Source organism: Mastigoproctus giganteus, chromosome 1 (assembly GCF_048544385.1).
Source record: "Mastigoproctus giganteus isolate SK-2022 chromosome 1, ASM4854438v1, whole genome shotgun sequence".
Taxonomy (NCBI): domain Eukaryota; kingdom Metazoa; phylum Arthropoda; class Arachnida; order Uropygi; family Thelyphonidae; genus Mastigoproctus; species Mastigoproctus giganteus.
This window is the reverse complement of record NC_143575.1, coordinates 62,544,219-62,562,755: the sequence shown is the minus strand read 5'-3', so window position 1 is coordinate 62,562,755 and position 18,537 is coordinate 62,544,219. Positions and strand designations below refer to the sequence as shown.

The window sequence follows — 18,537 nt, the reverse complement described above, 5'->3', positions numbered from 1 at the left end:
CAATACACTACGGACGTGTAAGTGTCGGTTGGATCACGTTGCCGGTATCCTGTCTCTCGCCGAGTTCCCTAATATGCACAGGGGTCACTGAGAAGACGTGACTGGAAAACGGAACGTCCTGTTACTGTTACTTCTCTTTCTGAATTTGTTAATCAGGTTGCGTACCTGTCGCCCGCAACAAAGAATGTTTACAGATAATCTCTGTTACAGTAAGTACGAAATATTAGTGATTCGTGCAGAGATAATCGCACATTAAGGTGAATCTTTAAATCTGAATTTTGCCATAGGGATAAATGTTGAAACTGTTTTCCAGACAGAATCACATAGCTTCGGATTTTACAAAGTTTTTTTTTTTTTTTTTTTTTTATATTTATGAAACCCCCAAACACGAGAGGTATTAGAACCTACACTGAGCTGCCACTCCACTTTATTAGGTACACCCCTGCTGTGCACACAAATGGTTTGTCCCACAACGTTGCAAGTCACATGGCCACAGTTGTGGATATAAATGCAACTGAACAACCTTTCTATTATCAGTTAAGCGTACAAACCGTAGCAAGAATGGGGAAAAGGAGTGAGCTAACGGACTTCGAACGTGGCATGGTAGTAGGTGCAAGACGTGCTGGACAAAGCATCTCTGAAACGGCAGTTCTGAACTTTTCACGCACCAAAGTTTCAAGGGTGTATCGAGAATGGTGCAACGAACAGAAAACACCCTCTCAACGTCACTCCTGTAGAAGAAAATCGCTTGTTGTTGAGAGAGGTCAGAGGAGGATTGCTAGAATTGTGCAAGCAAATAGACGGGCCACAATGTCGCACATCACGTCAAAATACAACCTTAGTGCGCAGAACAAAATATCGCAACGGACCACTAGTCGCACTTTGTCGCGAGTGGGCTGCAACAGCCGACGGCCACATCGCGTACCTTTGTTAGCGATGAAGAACAAGAGAGCACGCCTCCTGTGGGCACAGCAACACCAGCACTGGACTATCGAGGATTGGAAAACAGTTGCTTGGTCTGACGAGTCGAAATTCCTGGTGCATCATGTTGATGGAAGGCTCAGAATTTGGCGAAAACAACATGAATCCATGGACCCGTCATGTCTGACGACTACTGTGCAAGGTGGTGGGAGGCAGTGTTATGGTGTGGGGAATGTTTCTTGGCATACGTTGGGTCCACTGATATCCATAGATTCACGTCTGAATACCACATCGTACCTAAACATCGTTGCTGACCAAGTGCATCCGTTCATGTTGACAGTTAATCCTCAGTCAGATGGTTACTTCCATCAGGATAATGCGCCGGTGCACAAAGCCCGAATCACTATGGAATGGTTCCAGGAACATGACAATGACTTTTCTTTGCTGCAGTAGCCCGCTCAGTCGTCGAATCTCAATCCTATTGAACATCTTTGGGATGAGCTGGAAAGGGCTGTTCGCTGCAGGCCTACACCTCCGTCGAATCTCGAGGAACTGAGTAACACGCACATGTCTGCATGGTACTCCATTCCTGCACAACGTTTTCAGCATCTTGTTCAATCCATACCTAGACGAATTCAGGCTGTTTTGAAGTCTAAAGGCTCAAACGCTACTAGGTAGGTGTACTTAATAAAGTGGCAGCACAGTACTTAGTACTGTGGTTGGGTTGGAGGTTGAGAAGACGAGAGAAGATAATTGTTGACATTAGACGTGAACTTCTGTAGACTGTAATTTTCAGGAAAGACATATGAAGGAAGGTTGTTCCAGAAAACGGCAGCTGAATGAATAAACGAGGAAGATGAAAAGTTGGTTCTGTGAGTTTGAAGTTGGACAGTAAACGGATGTTAGCTGGTGGCGGCATGTGTTCGGATTCTTTTGAAAGAGAGATTTGAAAGAGAGAGCGGGAATTATAGAAGCCAATTCAGAAGAACAGTGCCCATGGAAGTATCTGTAGAAAAGGTATGCATCAGAAACAGTACGTCTATGAGACAGCAAGTGGAGAGACTGTTAGAGAGGAGTCATTAATTAACCTAACTGCCCTCTTCTGAATGGAATCTAGAAGCCTGAGAGAGGTTTTGGGGGCACCGTCCCAGATGTGGGAACAATATTCCATGGTAGGGCGATTTGTACAGAGTGAGCAGCTGTTTGGAAGAAAAGTAACGCTGAGAGCGAAAGAGAAAACCAAGTTTTTTAGATGCAGAAGAAGCAATATTTGTAATGTGCTTGTGCCAAGAGAGATTAGAAGTCAGGGTAATCCCCAAAAGAGATATACAGGGTGTTTCAGTTAAACGTTTCAGAACTTCTAAGAGGGGTAGGGTACATCCTGACAACCCGAAATCATATAGCAATGTGGGGTCGGAAATGCTTTCCTGAAGCGGTGTTGTACACAGAAGCACCATAAAAAGAAAAGAGACCGTAAGTGAGAAATCGTTTTAATAATACATGGACAGAAGCAAAAGGTACATGGATTAAAGTAAGTGTTCGAAGTTTCTTCAACCTCGTATTGCTTTCGCACAGTGGTACCTTGGAAAATGTGCTACAAATCCCTTTTTTCCTGCTGAAGTGTTGTTTTCCGATGAGGCATCCTTCACAAGGGAATTAATTTTCAACACGCATAACGACCATATCTGGGCGGTCGAGAACCCGCATGCAATACGACGTCGTGCAGCACAGATTCGATTTTCGGTCAATGTATGGGCCGGTATTATGGGAGATCACCTCATCGGACCTTACCTGTTACCGTGTCGTCTAACCGGACCTATCTACTTGATCTTTCTGCAGCAAGTATTGCCACAACTTTTGAGAGATGAACAGATTTCTGCATCGACGCAACAGACAATGTGGTTCCAACACGATGGAGCCCCTGCCCATTATAGCGGAGATGTTCGTAACTACCTGGATGTCAAATTTGGTCAACAGTGGATCGGACGTGGTGGTCCCGTGCGTTGGCCTGCTCGGTCACCCGACCTATCATGTCTTGATTTTTATTTCTGGGGTCATATGAAATCGCTAGTTTATGACACCCCTGTTGACAATGCTGAGGAGCTGGTTGCAAGAATCGCAGTAGCTGCCGAAGAAATTCGAAATTCGCCTGGAGTATTCCAGAATGTTCGGATGTCCATGCGTCGGAGATGTGAGGCGTGCATTGTAGCCCGTGGAAGAAACTTCGAACACTTACTTTAATCCATGTACCTTTTGCTTCTTTTCATGTATTATTAAAACGATTTCTCACTTACGGTCTCTTTTCTTTATGGTGCTTCTGTGTACAACACCGCTTCAGGAAAGCATTTCCGACCCCACATTGCTATATGATTTCGAGTTGTCAGGATGTACCCTACCCCTCTTAGAAGTTCTGAAACGTTTAACTGAAACACCCTGTATAAACTTGCCTAGAAATCGGAGTGTCACCAAAGATAAGCATAAGAGCAGAAGAACCCTTTTTGCGAGATATAAGACGAGACTGAGTTTTGGAAAGATTGAAATCAGCTAAGTTGTTTTTGCTAACAAGGTAAAAAATATATAATAATAAATAAAATAATAATAAGAAGAAGAATAAGCAGACACGTGAATGTACTTAGTAAATTCATACTAGGTGCATGTTTACTTATTCTTTTTTAATATATATATTTTTTTTTAATTTAAATTATTATTTTTTAAATTTAATAAAAATTGTTTTTGCTATTGAAAACTGTATAGTCGTTTAAAATTCAAACAGCCATAGCACCGTAACCGTTTAGAATCGGTCACGTGTTTATATGATTTTTATTTATTTATTTTATTATTATTTTTTTTTTCCCCTTCGTTACTTTCAGGTCCTGAATCGATACTGAAAGAACGGCCTACTTGCTTTTGTTTATTTTAGGCGCATCAGCGATTTAGGCCATACTGCGTCGTTTATCTGTAAATTGCGTGTGTTGTGTGTGGCCGATTTTACTGTTTGCTGGACGAAAAACGTGAGTTTACAGGAGAAAAAACTATGCTACTCTCACCTGAGACTTACCAACTTAGCCACGTTGTGAAAAAGTCTTTGTGTGTCATTCTTCAATACTAAAGATAATTTAAATATAAAAATTAAAATTAAAATTTAAAATCCACAGTTGGCTTTGATTTACGCAAGGTTCTAAGCAAGTTAACAACTTGGAGCTTTTGAATATTTAAACGCTACAGCAGAATAATTATCTATTATTTGTACATGTCACATAAGTGCATATATAGTATTATTATATAAATATTGATATACCACTGTGATTTCGTGTTTTTTTTTTCTTTAGAAATGTGATTTTGTTAGTATAAAATCAGTAGCTTCACGTTTGTTTAATTTTTATTTTATTACTATTAATATACTTTACAATGATGATTTACTTAATGATTACATTACTATAAGTCTTAATTTCGGTGTCACACGGATACTGCGTGCCTTATATATTTGACCAGAAAATAAAATAAATATAAAAAATTAGATGAATATTTATTTGTAAACATTCGTCTAATTTTTTGTGTGCGTCATAAGCTTCCAAACGGTGACTTGTGATAATCAACACACCCAGCTATTTAGGTTACAAAGAATGGATGAATTATGTTGAAATTCGCTTGAAAGGATTCGTTTTGTTGCTTTCTGTTACAACAAAAATTTATAAATGAGTCTTAAGAACCCTCAGCAAAGTCTGCGTTCCTTCCCCCTCTTGGCAACTGGACTTGCCACCTTCACAGTCTGTCTAACCACCGACATGACTAATGTGACTTTTGCTGCTAAAGTTTTGAAGGGTTCCTTTAGTTGAGTTTTGAGTAATTTGTTATTAAAGTGATGAAGACAGTAATTATTTCGTTTGTCAGTCGGTTTCCGACATCTCATTTATTTCAGTTTATTAGAATCTATTGAGTGTTTTTCATTTCGATGAAGCATATTTATTATAACCAAAACCAGAAAGTTTTATTACAAAAATGTGTACTATCTACAGGTTCCAGCTAAAGCTTCGCCTTGCAGGGGTTTATCATCGTCCCTAAAGAATTGTGTGGGTCACGCTAATGAAAGATTACAAACAGTATGTGCTCTGTCGACTTGTGCCTAGTTGGTTTTTGGACCCCTTCTTTTGCTATAGCTATAATCTTTTAAGATACATTTTGAGGACTCCAATTCTTTTGTTATAGCTATATTATAATAATTTAAGAAACTCTTTGGCTCCCTCTTCTGTTTCGAGGCCCATGTGCATTGCATCCATCATTCCCCTCCACCTTTTGAACGGCTCTCTATCTAAAGATACTATTAAATTTCTTCCATATTGTCTCACCTCTTACTTTTCGACATAAATGCTGCATACATTCCTAAAGCCTGAATTCAATGTAAATCAAAATAAATATGCTTAAAGAGATTCTGATATTCACTTTAATTTTATTCGAAATATTGCCACGTCTGCCTTTCACTCTTCACTTGGACTCTTAGTGTAGTATATGTTTTTTAAATCTCCAAGAGTATCCAATCTCGCATTCTGTTACATTATCAAGCTTTTCAGCTGAATGTACGTATATGCTCCTGAAATGCGAAAAATTACTTTACAAATTATGATATTGGGATTCTTTGTGGTTTCTGTTAGTTTTATTAGAATGTGTACTTTCACTTAGAAATGATCCAGCAACTTTTACCGATAATATGACTGCTTTCCAATCGAATAATTCTCGAACAGCTGTGCTGTTCGACAATGATTAATGGACATTAATATACAACAGTTCGAATGGCAAAGTTGTGATTTGAGCCCTATGGAACACCTGTAGAACGAATGGAACATCGGGAGAGGGCCAGACCAACTGGTTACTATTCTGCAAAAGGAATGGAGGAGTATACTTCCTACAGTTCATGGAGGAGTATACTTCCTACAGTTCATGGAGGAGTATACTCCCTCCCCGGGAAAGCTTACCCAGGAGGGCAGAGTGAGTCAAGTATCGTCCAAAAGGAGATCGACATGCTATTGAAGTGAGTGGCAGTGACTTCAGTGAGAAACCGACGTGTGTCCGGAAACTTTTCGGAGGGTAGTGTGCGTGTATAGTCAGATGAACTTATCGAAATTCGGATTCATTAAATTGCTATTCACAATTCTTTCCATAACTGTCAGTGTGTGTTTATACAACCCTAAATCGCATAAGCCAAAAAATAATGTGAGCTTGAGTTAACTGCTTTATTTTCGTAGTAAATGAACACCTAAAGTTGGGTGGAGCACGTTAGTTGACTGTTTGCCGAATTAAAACGATCGTGGGCGCGTAAGCAGACAAAAAAACTGACAGGTAGTAGCAACAACAACAACAAAAAAAAAAAAAAAAAAGCTTAGAACAAGGCATTAAACGGAAAATAGTGAGAAAAGGCATCCAAGCTAAGCTAATTTCCCACGAAAGCAAAGTTTCTCGTACAAGAGTTACACAAACAGAATTCCGAACGTCAACATACTTTTCCGCAACAAAAATAAATTACACTATATCAGCGGAAACAGACTGGAGCAGCATGTTTATTTTCCCATTAGCTATAAGTTATATTCTTAAATTCTTTTTTAACTGATGCAAATAAACTGGTATATGCCAAAAAAAGCTCATACAGATTGCTCTCTCCGCTAGTAATTTGTTTGGTTCAGATAATAGAGTTTCAAATAATCGAATTGACAATAATTGCCTACAGATATATAAACGAAAATCTAACGTTGTTAAAGCGGAACCTTGAAGAAAACTGTAGGCTTTGTGACCATCACTGTGTGCATTATGGCGATTATTTGAGTAATTATCATTTAATTCGTTGGCAATACCAATATACTACTCAGAGGTTACGTTTTATATTCATGGACTAATCTCACATTCTGAAAATTAGTTTATAAATTTTGACATTGCTGTGTCAGAGAAGAAATGCTCATACTCTCGTCAGCCTTACAAACTTTATTTTTATTTGTGACTATTAAATCAGTATCCCTTTTGGACTTCTCTGTTTTAATATTGTCATCAATCACATTTTAAAATAACATCTTTCATTAGAGTTTTGTATGATTTCGATACTCTTTTATATGGTTTTATATAGTTCAGTATTTCATTATTCTGCTTATCTGGAGATAGCTAAACTAACAAACGTCAACTTGACTGCTAATATATGTTTACATTTCTGTCATCCCCGTTTTGTGATTTGGACCATCCTCTTTACGCACTAAATCACTTTCAACACGTGCTCAATTCGCGTGTTTCTGCGCTTATACGCAACTATTCACACTACTGTAGTGTATGATTTTTTTGATTCTTAGTGATTTCCGCCCTATTTTGGTTGTCCCAAATGGCTCAGCGCATAAGATCATTCACCAAATAAAGTTTAATGATAAAACATCACTTTTAATAGCTTTTATTACGTTTGTTATTTAATGACATGAGCTCTTTTCCTTTTCAATATTAAGTGACGGTTAACAGAACTAATGGACCAAGCTTTATGTTATGTGCCGTATGTACTTATGCTTTTGTACGGCGTCACATGTACTGAAAAACGGAAGGCTACACTTCGAGTAATGTAATTCCTGGTTTCTGTATAGTTTGTAACTCGGTGTCGAGAATGAAGTGACACTTCAGAAAAAAAGCAGTGTATAAAACTGTGGCCGAGTTATTCAGTGTCGGGAGAGGGTAATGATTTTTCCTCCTGAAAACGGCAGATTTTTAAATTGGCTGCATGTTTTGCGAACATATTCAACTTAGAGAAACAATTCACTGATGTCCGTCCACATGTAACAACTCGGCTCCCAGTGGACGGATTTTCATGAAATTTATATTTCAGACTTTTAAAAAGATTTTTGGAGTCATTCCAAATTTAATTAAAACTGAAAATACCTCATCTCCCAGTGGATGGATTTTCAGGAACTTTTATGTTTTGGCCTTTCAGAAAATATGTAGAGCCATTCCAAATTGCACTAAATTCTCACCAAAAGAAATCTGTCAGTCCAACTATTATTTCTTTGCCCGTCTGTCCTATGTAATAACTCCACGCTCAGTTGATGGATTTTTATGAAATTTTATGGTTGGGCCTTTTAGAATGATTTGTTGGCTCTTCCCAAATGTCATTAAAATCGGACCAATAGATATTATTATTTATTTATTATAATTAATTATAAGAAATAAATAATATCTATTGGTTATTATTTATTTTTTCCAAAAATATCATATAGGCTATCAGTATACCATATATTGTAGCTGAAGAACTGGATCATATCTATTGTCATGCGCTAGTTGGAGGAATGAATGGACAATGTGTTAGATGCACAGAAACGAAATTTTCTCGATTCGCGCATAAAGTCGTTGCTTTAATATTATTATTATTATTATTATTATAAATCATGAATCTTTAATATTTGCTAACGTACCTGAAATGTAAAGCACTGCGTATACAATTAAACAATTTATCCTTACAATAATGAAGTTGTAACTCGTGAGTATAAAAGGAAACTTTTTGCAGAAACTGGAAAATAAAACATGTCAAAAATTTCTGGTGAACAAATTAGCGACGCCAAGCCAAAACCTCCCTGCAGTGATTTAAAAAAAAAAAAAAAAAAAAAAAAAATCTCAGCTGTTCTTGGAGAAGTCAAATAATTGGTGACAGTTATAATGCAATGGTATAAAACGTAGATGTGCTTGTGTGTCACGAATAGTTCATGGGGAGCTAGTGGCACCAGAAATCTCCAAAACAACAAAAAGAAGTCAAGACAATTGTGAAATATTAGTCCTCTCTTTTATGAATTTATTCGTACAGCGTCACTCTTGTCTGTAGGCTAACATACGAAATTCCGTATTCGCAAAGCACATCTCTCTCTCTCTCTCTCTCTCTCTCTCATGTCTGTCTTCACTGGTGGTCCTGCTTCTTGACTTAACAGTTGAACTTGGGCAAGTAAATTGAGAAGAGATCCACCACAGTTCGTTAGCCACTAAACGTCTATAACTTTTCTTTTCCCCTCTTCCTTAGTCCTTATTACAAAGCAATTTCAGCAACTGTATGATCGTTATTCAAGATGTCACAGTTACCCTCACACATGCTGTTTGATTCACGCTAGATTACTTCCCCTAATCACAGATAACTGCGATGTATTTCGGTAGAGAATTTCGCCGACTAAAATCACTTTGTACCGAATGTCCTGCTGCTCACTAACTCGTCTCGCTATTGTTCTTTGGTGCTTACAGTAAACAGACGAAGAAGAAGAGGAGGAACACGCTACTGCCCGATCCTACCTGCCCGTGGGAGCACCACAAACAAACTAGGATCACGTGCAAGTAAAGGGGGTCTGGGGAAATGGCCGTTGCACCTGAGATGACAGGAAACCGTAGTTTTCCTGCAGCTCCCTATCCCTGCGGGTGGACCAGGCCAACTGTTGAATAGGTTTCCTGCTTACCTGGGAACAATTTAGTGACGCTGCATGGTCCACCGATTTTCGTACTGCCCCCCAGTAGAGGCATCGGCTAGGTAGCGACAGAGGCACAAAGGGAGGTGGTCTATTAAAATGACTTAAAAAAGTGAACTTTTATCATGACTTGTTAGTACATCCTATGAAAAAAGGTAGCGAGTGTGGTTTTCTACAAGACCTCTTCACTGCAATGTACTGCTGCCGAAAGGTAAGTGGTGTTGGCCAGGTGATAATTACTTTTAATTGTTTTAATGAAGCGCTTTTCTAGGTTAATCTTCCATTTAGTTGTTCAACGCTGAATTTTTGGAAAACGATTAAAATTTCGCCACCTATTGAACTACCCCGATAATTATCAGTTTACAGCATCCGCGTTCCACTCACCATCACATGAAATATTTGGAAGTTCTTTATGTGCTTCAGTGCGTGCTCGTCATCAGTGATCACTTCTCTTGTCAAAGAAAATTGGGGATTAATGGGAACAAAAATTATTGCGGTAAGAAAACAATAGAACATTTGACTCTTGCTTGGTTAATGAGAACAGATCCAATAAATATCTTGGTTATAACAGTAGGTTATTATCGCATTCAAATTGGAGATATGAACTGTACAATCGGAACGTTGGAGAGAAGGGAGAAGCTAACAAGGATCTGTTTTTAATCCCTTCAAAGAAAAAATAAAACTATTTTAATGTGGAAATCTATGCTTCTTTTCTTTCCTATCTGCGTTTTCAGTTGTAATTACCAAGATTTGTCCTTCTGTTTCAATTCAAATGTAAAAAATGTCAAATATCCTCTCACCTGATATGACTCATAATGATGCCGGCCAGTTCATGTATTTACGACTACCAAGTCTTGGCGTCAGTATAATTTTCTTCCAGAGAAATAATTTACAATTTAAGAAACTGTTAGTTTTATGTAAACAAATGGAATGATCACATTTTAAATAAAGGTATACCTCGCTTAACGACAACTCATTATAACGACACTTAAAAACTGCACCACTACATAGTAGTCCCCGAAGCTGATTAAAACTAAACTGTCTTAGCGATGTTTGCTTCCCAATGAAAGCGTAATTTAATAAGTACAAGATATTCTGTATGTTATTTTCAATTGTAGTGAAAAGAACATATAGAACTTGGTTCATTTATTGGTTTCGCTTCAATGGCCCATTTTAAATGGAGCCAAAAATGCTCATGAAAAGAAAAGCAGTAGTATGGAAGGAAGTTAAGGCATCAAATATGACTGGAGATTGGAGAAAATTATGGCTTAGTTGTATATAAAATTATCTCTGAATGGAAAAGCCAGTCTGGATATACAAAGAAACAGGACAGAGACTGCAAAAAAAAAAAAAAAAAAAAAGAGCCTGGCTTGGATAACGTTGAGGATGATGTGGTTGATTTAGCCGAATCACATGATGAATTTTTGACTAACGAAGAATTCTTTGAACTTGAAAGAATGCAAGATAAGGCTTAAGGAATGCTAACAGTGCAGTCCCAAAATTTTTTACAACCGAGAACATGTTAGAAACCTTTACCCGTTTAGAAGCTGCAGTGCCTGTAAAAGCTGAGAAAGATGAAGACAAGCAAAGGAGCAGTGGAATGAACTTAAAAAGAAAACATACGAATGTTACCAGCTAGAGTATTTAATCAATAGACTTTTTTAAACAACCTTGACCACCTACACCAGCAACAGAAGAGGGTTCACTATCTTTTTTTTTTTTTATGTTTATAGATGGTAACATGAAACCAACGATCCTCAAAGGTTCACTCTTCTCTTATTCTTACGCTGCTATATACATAGTTAGGCTGTTGTTAATCCGTCGTTTATGCAAAATAAGTTAGTCTTTTGCTTTTTACATATTACTGTATTACACTCTAAAAACTGCTATATTTAAATTGCTATATTTATACTGCTATATTTAAATTGCTATATTTATACTGCTATATTTATACTGTATTTATACTGCTATATTTTACTACTTAAATTTTCTCAAGTACTGCATTTATCATTATGGCATAGGGGTGTGTCCAACATTGCAGTTCACTTAACGATACTTTGGTTAAAGACTCCTTTTCGAGGAACCTTACCCAATCGTTAAGCAAGGTATATCTGTGAGCAGATTTATTTCAGTCGATAACTATGTGTTGACCACACTCTTAATGTAGCCAAGTTGTTTCCAAAAGCTTCTTTCTGTTACTTGCTGCCACCACAAAATTTTTTATCACTGAAAGCAAAAAGCAAGCCTTATTCACTGAAAAAATGAAGTAATCTCTTTCTAAGACTTACTACAAGATTTATGCAACAAAACATTTTGACATTAAATGAATTCACACCTGAAAGCCTTAGTCTTTACAAGTCAAGCCATGCCATATGAATTTCCCTCTTTTATATTCCCCATGTCTTCCGGAGCGTGACCGTATGTATTTGTTTTCGGCTTTCCCTTGCTTTCACGCACAGCGAAAACTAATCTTGAAAGACAGCATTCGCAGACATCTTACACAACGTTAAAAGACGTACGGCACGATACAGCTCGTATCTCACGAGGATAATATCCCAGGTGGGAGGTAATCCTTGTATTCTTCCATCCGTGTGATTTAAAACTAGACAAAGATAACCTAGTATAACTCTCCCTCAAGAGTCAAAAGAAAGTTACGTTGTAATATTCGAAAACATAAACTCTTAATTTTGCTTTATACAAATTATCTATACCACACATACAGAGCTGGTCCTAGGCCAAAAAGAACCCGGACAAAAATGCATGGATTATCACTCAGAATCTGATACATTTGCACTCTGGATTTATGAATATGCATTTGTTACATAAATGCATACACAAAACCCAAAGCTTTTCCCATTTTCCAAAAGCAAGTTGCCTCTAGGCGACCGCTTGAGTGTCGTCTTGAGAATTTATGGGTCAGTGATTTTCTCACCCCCCTCCGCTCTCGCAGTAGCACAATTGGTATAATCACCTGGTGGAAATGGCCCAAGTTAGAATTCCGTCAATGACGGAGCAATTTTTATGGGCTTTTTCTTTCTTTTTTTTTTAATGAAAATATGGCTGTGTTAAATTTATCCTCCCAGAAACTTTTGTTTTTCAACCACAGAATACACACAATTTACAGACACAAATATACTGACGCCTCATAGCCTAAGTTGCATTAACACTTAACACAACACACACATGATACTCCTCCCGAAAAATTATTTTCCATATCATCTCATATATGAATAATTATTATTTTTAAATTGACACTCTTTTCCTATGAAAATTCCTGGCAACACACTCCCTCATTGGTTCTGCAAGTCAAAACCACACAGTGCTCTGATTTAGAAAAATGATGGTTACTTTATTTGTCCGAGTTGAATAAATGCATGTCGTTATTCATTCCGATTGCTGTTGATATCTCTGGTATTTCCTGTACATTTTTATACCTGTTCCTTATCTGTAAAAGGCCGACTCATAATTTCCTCCCCTTTAGAGGGGAGAGCATCCGAATACTTTTGAGAGGATAGTGCTTTAAGAGCACTATCAGCCCTAAGAAAAGTCATTGTACGTTGTTTACATTTATTGAAGCCAAGAGGTCAAGCCATTTATCGTCCATGGACCTCTGCCTCGGGAAGGTTGGGGGGAATATAAGGAACAGTTAAGCTAAGGTGACGAAGTAGAACATGCCACTAATTAATGTAGTTTCCAACCTTAATGTTATTTAAAATATTCATATCTGGCTTAAGCGCAACGATAGGAGTTTTCTTAATTTTTTTTTTTTTTTTTTTGCCGTGAAATATTCATAACGAAAACTCGAGTGGAAAGAAATGACACCAAAAAATAAAAAAACAAGGCCACTGTACACATGCACGCACTCAGATAAACAGTCACACAAGGGCATTTGTTTTAAGACCTTGACATCTCACAGATCGCTCTGTATATTCTGTACAGTGTACAGCAACACAGTCGCGTTTGTGTTCTACAAAGAAAACGTGAAACCACTCCACCCCGTCTTTATTAAAGGCGTATACCGTTACATCGGTGCATTCGAAGTGTAGTTAACTGTAATTATAGCTACATTATCATTATGTTTTTTTCACATTATTTTTCTACTTCTTTTTCGTGCTTATTAACATATATACAAAGATAGATAGTATATTCAAAATATTTTATTATTTTTTTGGCGAGCTCCAGGGTTTCCCCTAGAAAGAGAGCATCGTTGTGATTAGAATTATGGATTAACGAAGTAAAAAAACTGGGAAGGTAAGCTGTTAACGATTGCCTACGCCACCTACTCCTTGGGGGTGAAGGATGACCTGAGCAATCAGAGGGTGTTTTTGTCCATCGATTGGCCTAAGTTTCAACGTCAGTGGATCAATCATGCATCCTCGAAGCGTTTTTCAAACTTTTCTTGGCCATGGAACTCTTTTGCGAATCTAAATCTTTCCCGTGATCCTTTTTGCAAGTCTGAATCTTCCGCGGAACCCTAATATATTTTTTAAATTGTAATAATTACCAATAAATTAAATAAAAAATAAAAGGAGAAAAAATTAACCGAACAGTTTCAGAACCTCTGGAATCTGAATGCGGAATCCAACGGTTGTGCAGAACAACTTCAAGTACTTTAGCCCTGAATAATTCTGAATCTTTGATATTTCTTAAATTGTATTATTTTTCCTACGTTGTCTATCCCTCTTTTATTAAAAACAAAACAAAAAAGCGCATAAAAATTGTATCTCTCTCTCTCTCTCTCTCATTAAAAACTCACGGAACATCAGTAAGCACTCACGAAGTCCTAGGGTTCCACGAACTCAGGTTTAAAATCCATGCTCTAAAGTAATGGTTCCCAACCATTTTGGCGCACTATGGCCATAGTTGCCGATGCTCCTAATAAATCCCTAAACCAACAACAAAATCCCAAGCATTTGTCAATTTTGAAGTTAAAAAACGCTATATTCGCGGAACACTTAAAGAAAATCGCGTGCGCTAGTCTGCCAAGGCACACTGATTGGGAACAACTGTTCTAAATCATACGTATACTGTACTTTGAAAATCACCTCAACTCAATTGAAATGGTCAAAGAAACCCAATTGCAAGATTCCATAGAAAATATCATAGATGTTTGAGAATGCCATGTTGTTGATATTTATAGAGGACTTTAAATTAGTTTCTGTCACCTCTGGTTATTATTTTGATATATTTACCACACACACACACACTGTAAACACCCCCACAGAGTAATGGGACACTCCTCTTCCCTCTTATTTTGGAGGAACGTGCATCCTACGTGGAAATATAAAAATCATTTCGTTGTAAAAGTGAGTAGGACGTTTACAGTGGTTTTATAAAGATGAGTCGTAGGAAGAGTTGATGGACTTTTAGATGGTTGTGATAGTTGGATGTCATATCGGGCAAATGTTAATGTAAAAATATAAAACACAACCAGACTTCTTCTTTTCAGTGGCTCCCAAGGGCTCACAGCATATCATCTTTAGTTTTGTCAAGTTAAGGCAGTTTTCGTTCTCCAAAAAAATTATCAATATACGAGCTGTGGCAATAAAGTTCCCCGACGTGTGAAATAAAAAGGACACAAAGTGAAGAAGCTCAAAAACGGTTTTATTTTTATTCAAAATAAGCACCACCTGATTGAATGCACTTATTACACCGTTCTAAAAGTTTCTGAAAAGAGTCGGCGAAGGCATCCAAAGAGATGATGTTCATTTCGGCGGTTACGTTTTTCTTTTGTGTCCTCGATATCCTGAAATCTCTTTCCTTTTAGGGCAATTTTCACTTGGAGAAAGGGGAAGAAGTCCGCTAGTGCTAGATCGGGAGAGTAGGGTAGATGCTTGACCTGTACAATGCCACGTTTCGTCAGAAATGTCTTCACAACAAGTGCGGAATGGATCAGTGGCGTATCCAGGTATCATCGTAAGGGGAGGCATGGCGATCAGGCTTTTGAGTTGTTTTTTTTTAGAACGCCTCTTGCGTTCTTTTTCTTTAATTTCAAAATTTTGGTTAAGAGGGGCATATGCCCTCTCTGCCCACCCCTGAATACGCCCCTGGAATGGGTGGGGATATTATTGCGCAACAAGAACCAACTGCCTTTCTCTCAAAATTACGGCTTCACCCGGGAATGTGCTTCACTAGTCTTTAAAGCACCTGTACATAGAACGCAGCATTGATTGTCTCCCCTTTGTAACACTCTGTTGAAAAACACGTTCAGTATTGTCTTAATCCTGGGCTTCTGTAAACGAACGTTTTGGGCCTTGGTGATGATTTTGTCCACTGCATGTTCTGACGCTTCGTTTCTGTATCGTGCTGAAACACCCAACACTATTCTCAATGACAGTACAATTGAGGAAATTAGGATTGTCTTGCTTCTGCTTATCCGCGAGGCTGTGCGGCAGAAATTTTACAGATCTTCCTTTTCCCTAAATCTTCATGCAGAATTTGACGAATCGTCTCCTTATTCTTGTCCAACTCATCAGCCATCATTCTCGGGATCAAACGGTGATCTCTTTCCACAATTTCCCGACGTTTTGCAACTCTGTTCTCATTTTGAGACGATGATGGACGCCCACTTCTTGGATCATTGCGAACATCCTCACGTCTGTCTTTGAAAACACACTGCTACAACTTAACATTTCATCACCGTAAGCAGTTTTTAACATTTCATACGTTTCTGTTGCATACTTTCCCAGTTTAAAGCAAAATTTGATATTTGTTAGTTGCTACGTTGCGAAATTAACCCTACTAACGAAACTGGTTGTCACTTGCAACTTGTCAGTCTAATGGATAATCTCTGTATCACCATTTGTCGAGGGAAGTCTGAACTACAACAGACCACTTCCGTTTATTTTCAAACTCATATATATTTCTACACTACATGCGATAATCTCGAGAAGATTTCATGTTAAAATGAAGTACTGATTTCCAAGACACAAATGAAATATATATAGCTAGTTCACATCACAATCTTCAGCTTTGTCACCCACACCAAAGCTGGCAATATGTTCCAACAACTTATTAATGAATCCAAACTTTTATGCATTAATGGCGAGTAGACATTATGTTGAGACTTTAAATGAAAAAATCGATGAAAAAATATAAACATTCTATACACTACATTTGTTTGTGTAAATCAACATTCAGCTTATTGACGTAAATATGTTATGTATATGTACATCAATTCGACTAATAAAAGATCCAAGAAAGTACAGTACTATCACTCAACTAAATAAACATGTTATAACTTTTCGGAATCTAGTCTAGAATTCTGTCAACAGGTCAAAAAAAAAAAAAAAGTAGGTTGGCAGTCTGTAATTTACCTTTTATGGCCCGATCACTGGATCCGATTCATATTTACTGTAAAAAAAAAAAAAAAAAAAAAAAAACTAAATACTAAGCTATATAAACAAGCGAATCTAAGTGTATCGTATCAATTTTTTATAAATTTCATTTAAAATTCCAACTCAATTCTTAAAATTCCAAGAACAGAATGACATGACGTCAGTGCTTTCTGGTCACTGTTAAAGCTAATATCCCCAGCTTTTATCAGCCCTTATGCACATCACCACTATCGCTGTTATTTCTCCCATTCAAGACTTGGTCAGTCCTGCATAAGGGACGGATGGGTTTTCTTTTTAGAAACTTTGTTTTTCATACCTTAAAATAAGGATGAAAACTGACTAAGAATACACGCAATTTATGGACACTGTATTTATGCCTCATGGTCTAGTTGCCTTAGAGTTTACTGTAAAACAACAACCCTTTTTACTTCACCTATTTTGCATACTGATGATTCTTATAACTCAGAATTTTTTGGCCCGAATAGCACTGACTACTCAGGCCATAGTGCGCCAATTCTTGTGGTACTCAATTCGTACGGTTTTGTTTTGTGTGTCTGTACAAGTATGTGTTGCCCTCGTGAGTATCACAGTTGGTAGGATCGCCGTCCTCCCCACACTGGGTGGAAAAGACCTGAGTTCGAATCCCGTCGATGATGGGAGAAATTCTTAGCCGCCGATGCTCCTAAAACCAAATAACAACAACAAGTATGTATGTGCATGTATTCAACAAGTATGCGCCGATTTTCATGTTGTGTGGGTTGAAAAACAATCGAAATGACTCATGGTTCTAGTGTAAATTCTAAAAACAAACCTTATTAATATTATACCTTATACCTTTTTTCTCTGATTCCTAAATCAACGATCTTAGCAAATATTTTCCTCCACGCCCAAGAACCACGAAGTGTCTCCTTTGAAAACCAAAGAAGATATTTCGTGGTTCTTCGGAAGGGCTATATCTAGATCTTGATATTCTGAAAACTGCCTACAGAAAGGGTTTTCTTTCCCCCTCTCTGTTGTAATGGACAATTTACAGTTGTCTACAATTATGCCAACTGCATAACATGTTTGCTAGTTTTTGAAGGGTGTAATTTGCGGACACCAACGATGGGAAAGTTTGAAATAACCTTGCTCGTTCAAGTTCAACGCCTTTGTAATCGCTGAACGAAAAAGTTGAATGAATAATAACGTGTGTATGTGTTTATACGCGATGCGAGTACGCATAAAGTACTAATGAAACGCCAACTGCTGCTAGACAATGTCGCGTATTTGATAATAATCAGCCGACGATCTGACGCGCTACGGTGTCGTTCGCTTGATTCATGGTTTCAACAGAGGTCGAGCAACGCAAAGTCCTTAGTTGAAATCGTAATGCTCTACGAGAACCTTCAGTGATGTCAAATGTGATGCGCCTCCTAACTACAAACAGCTGATCATTGCAGAAATCTTATGGACCGGAACTACTTTTCCGGTTGTAATATGAAATGTAGTGTTGTAATGCAAAATGGCCACAAGGCATATTAAGTATTTGATTTCAATTGTTTGCACGCCATAAATATCGTTAAGGGAGTTGTTAGGATGACAAGTAAAATTGCTTTCTCTTTCGCACTACAGAATGATGGAAATAAATGTCATTATTGTGCGAAAAGGTGAATGAGATAGCTACGGAGCAATCTCTGCTGTACCTGTTTTTACTTGTCATAAAGATAGATGGTATATTAAAAAATTAAATTACCGTATTTCTCGAACTATAAGATGCACTTTTTTCTTGAAAAATTTTGTCTAAAATTCCCGTGCGTCTTATTGTCTGAAGGTACACCAGATGC

General features: G+C 37.7%; 1 protein-coding gene across 1 annotated transcript in view; it reads left to right on the top strand.

The window, feature by feature from the left end:
- The window catches only part of LOC150090854 (uncharacterized), a 145,326-nt gene that overhangs the window by 54,331 nt on the left and 72,458 nt on the right, over positions 1–18,537 (top strand). The window lies entirely within an intron of this gene.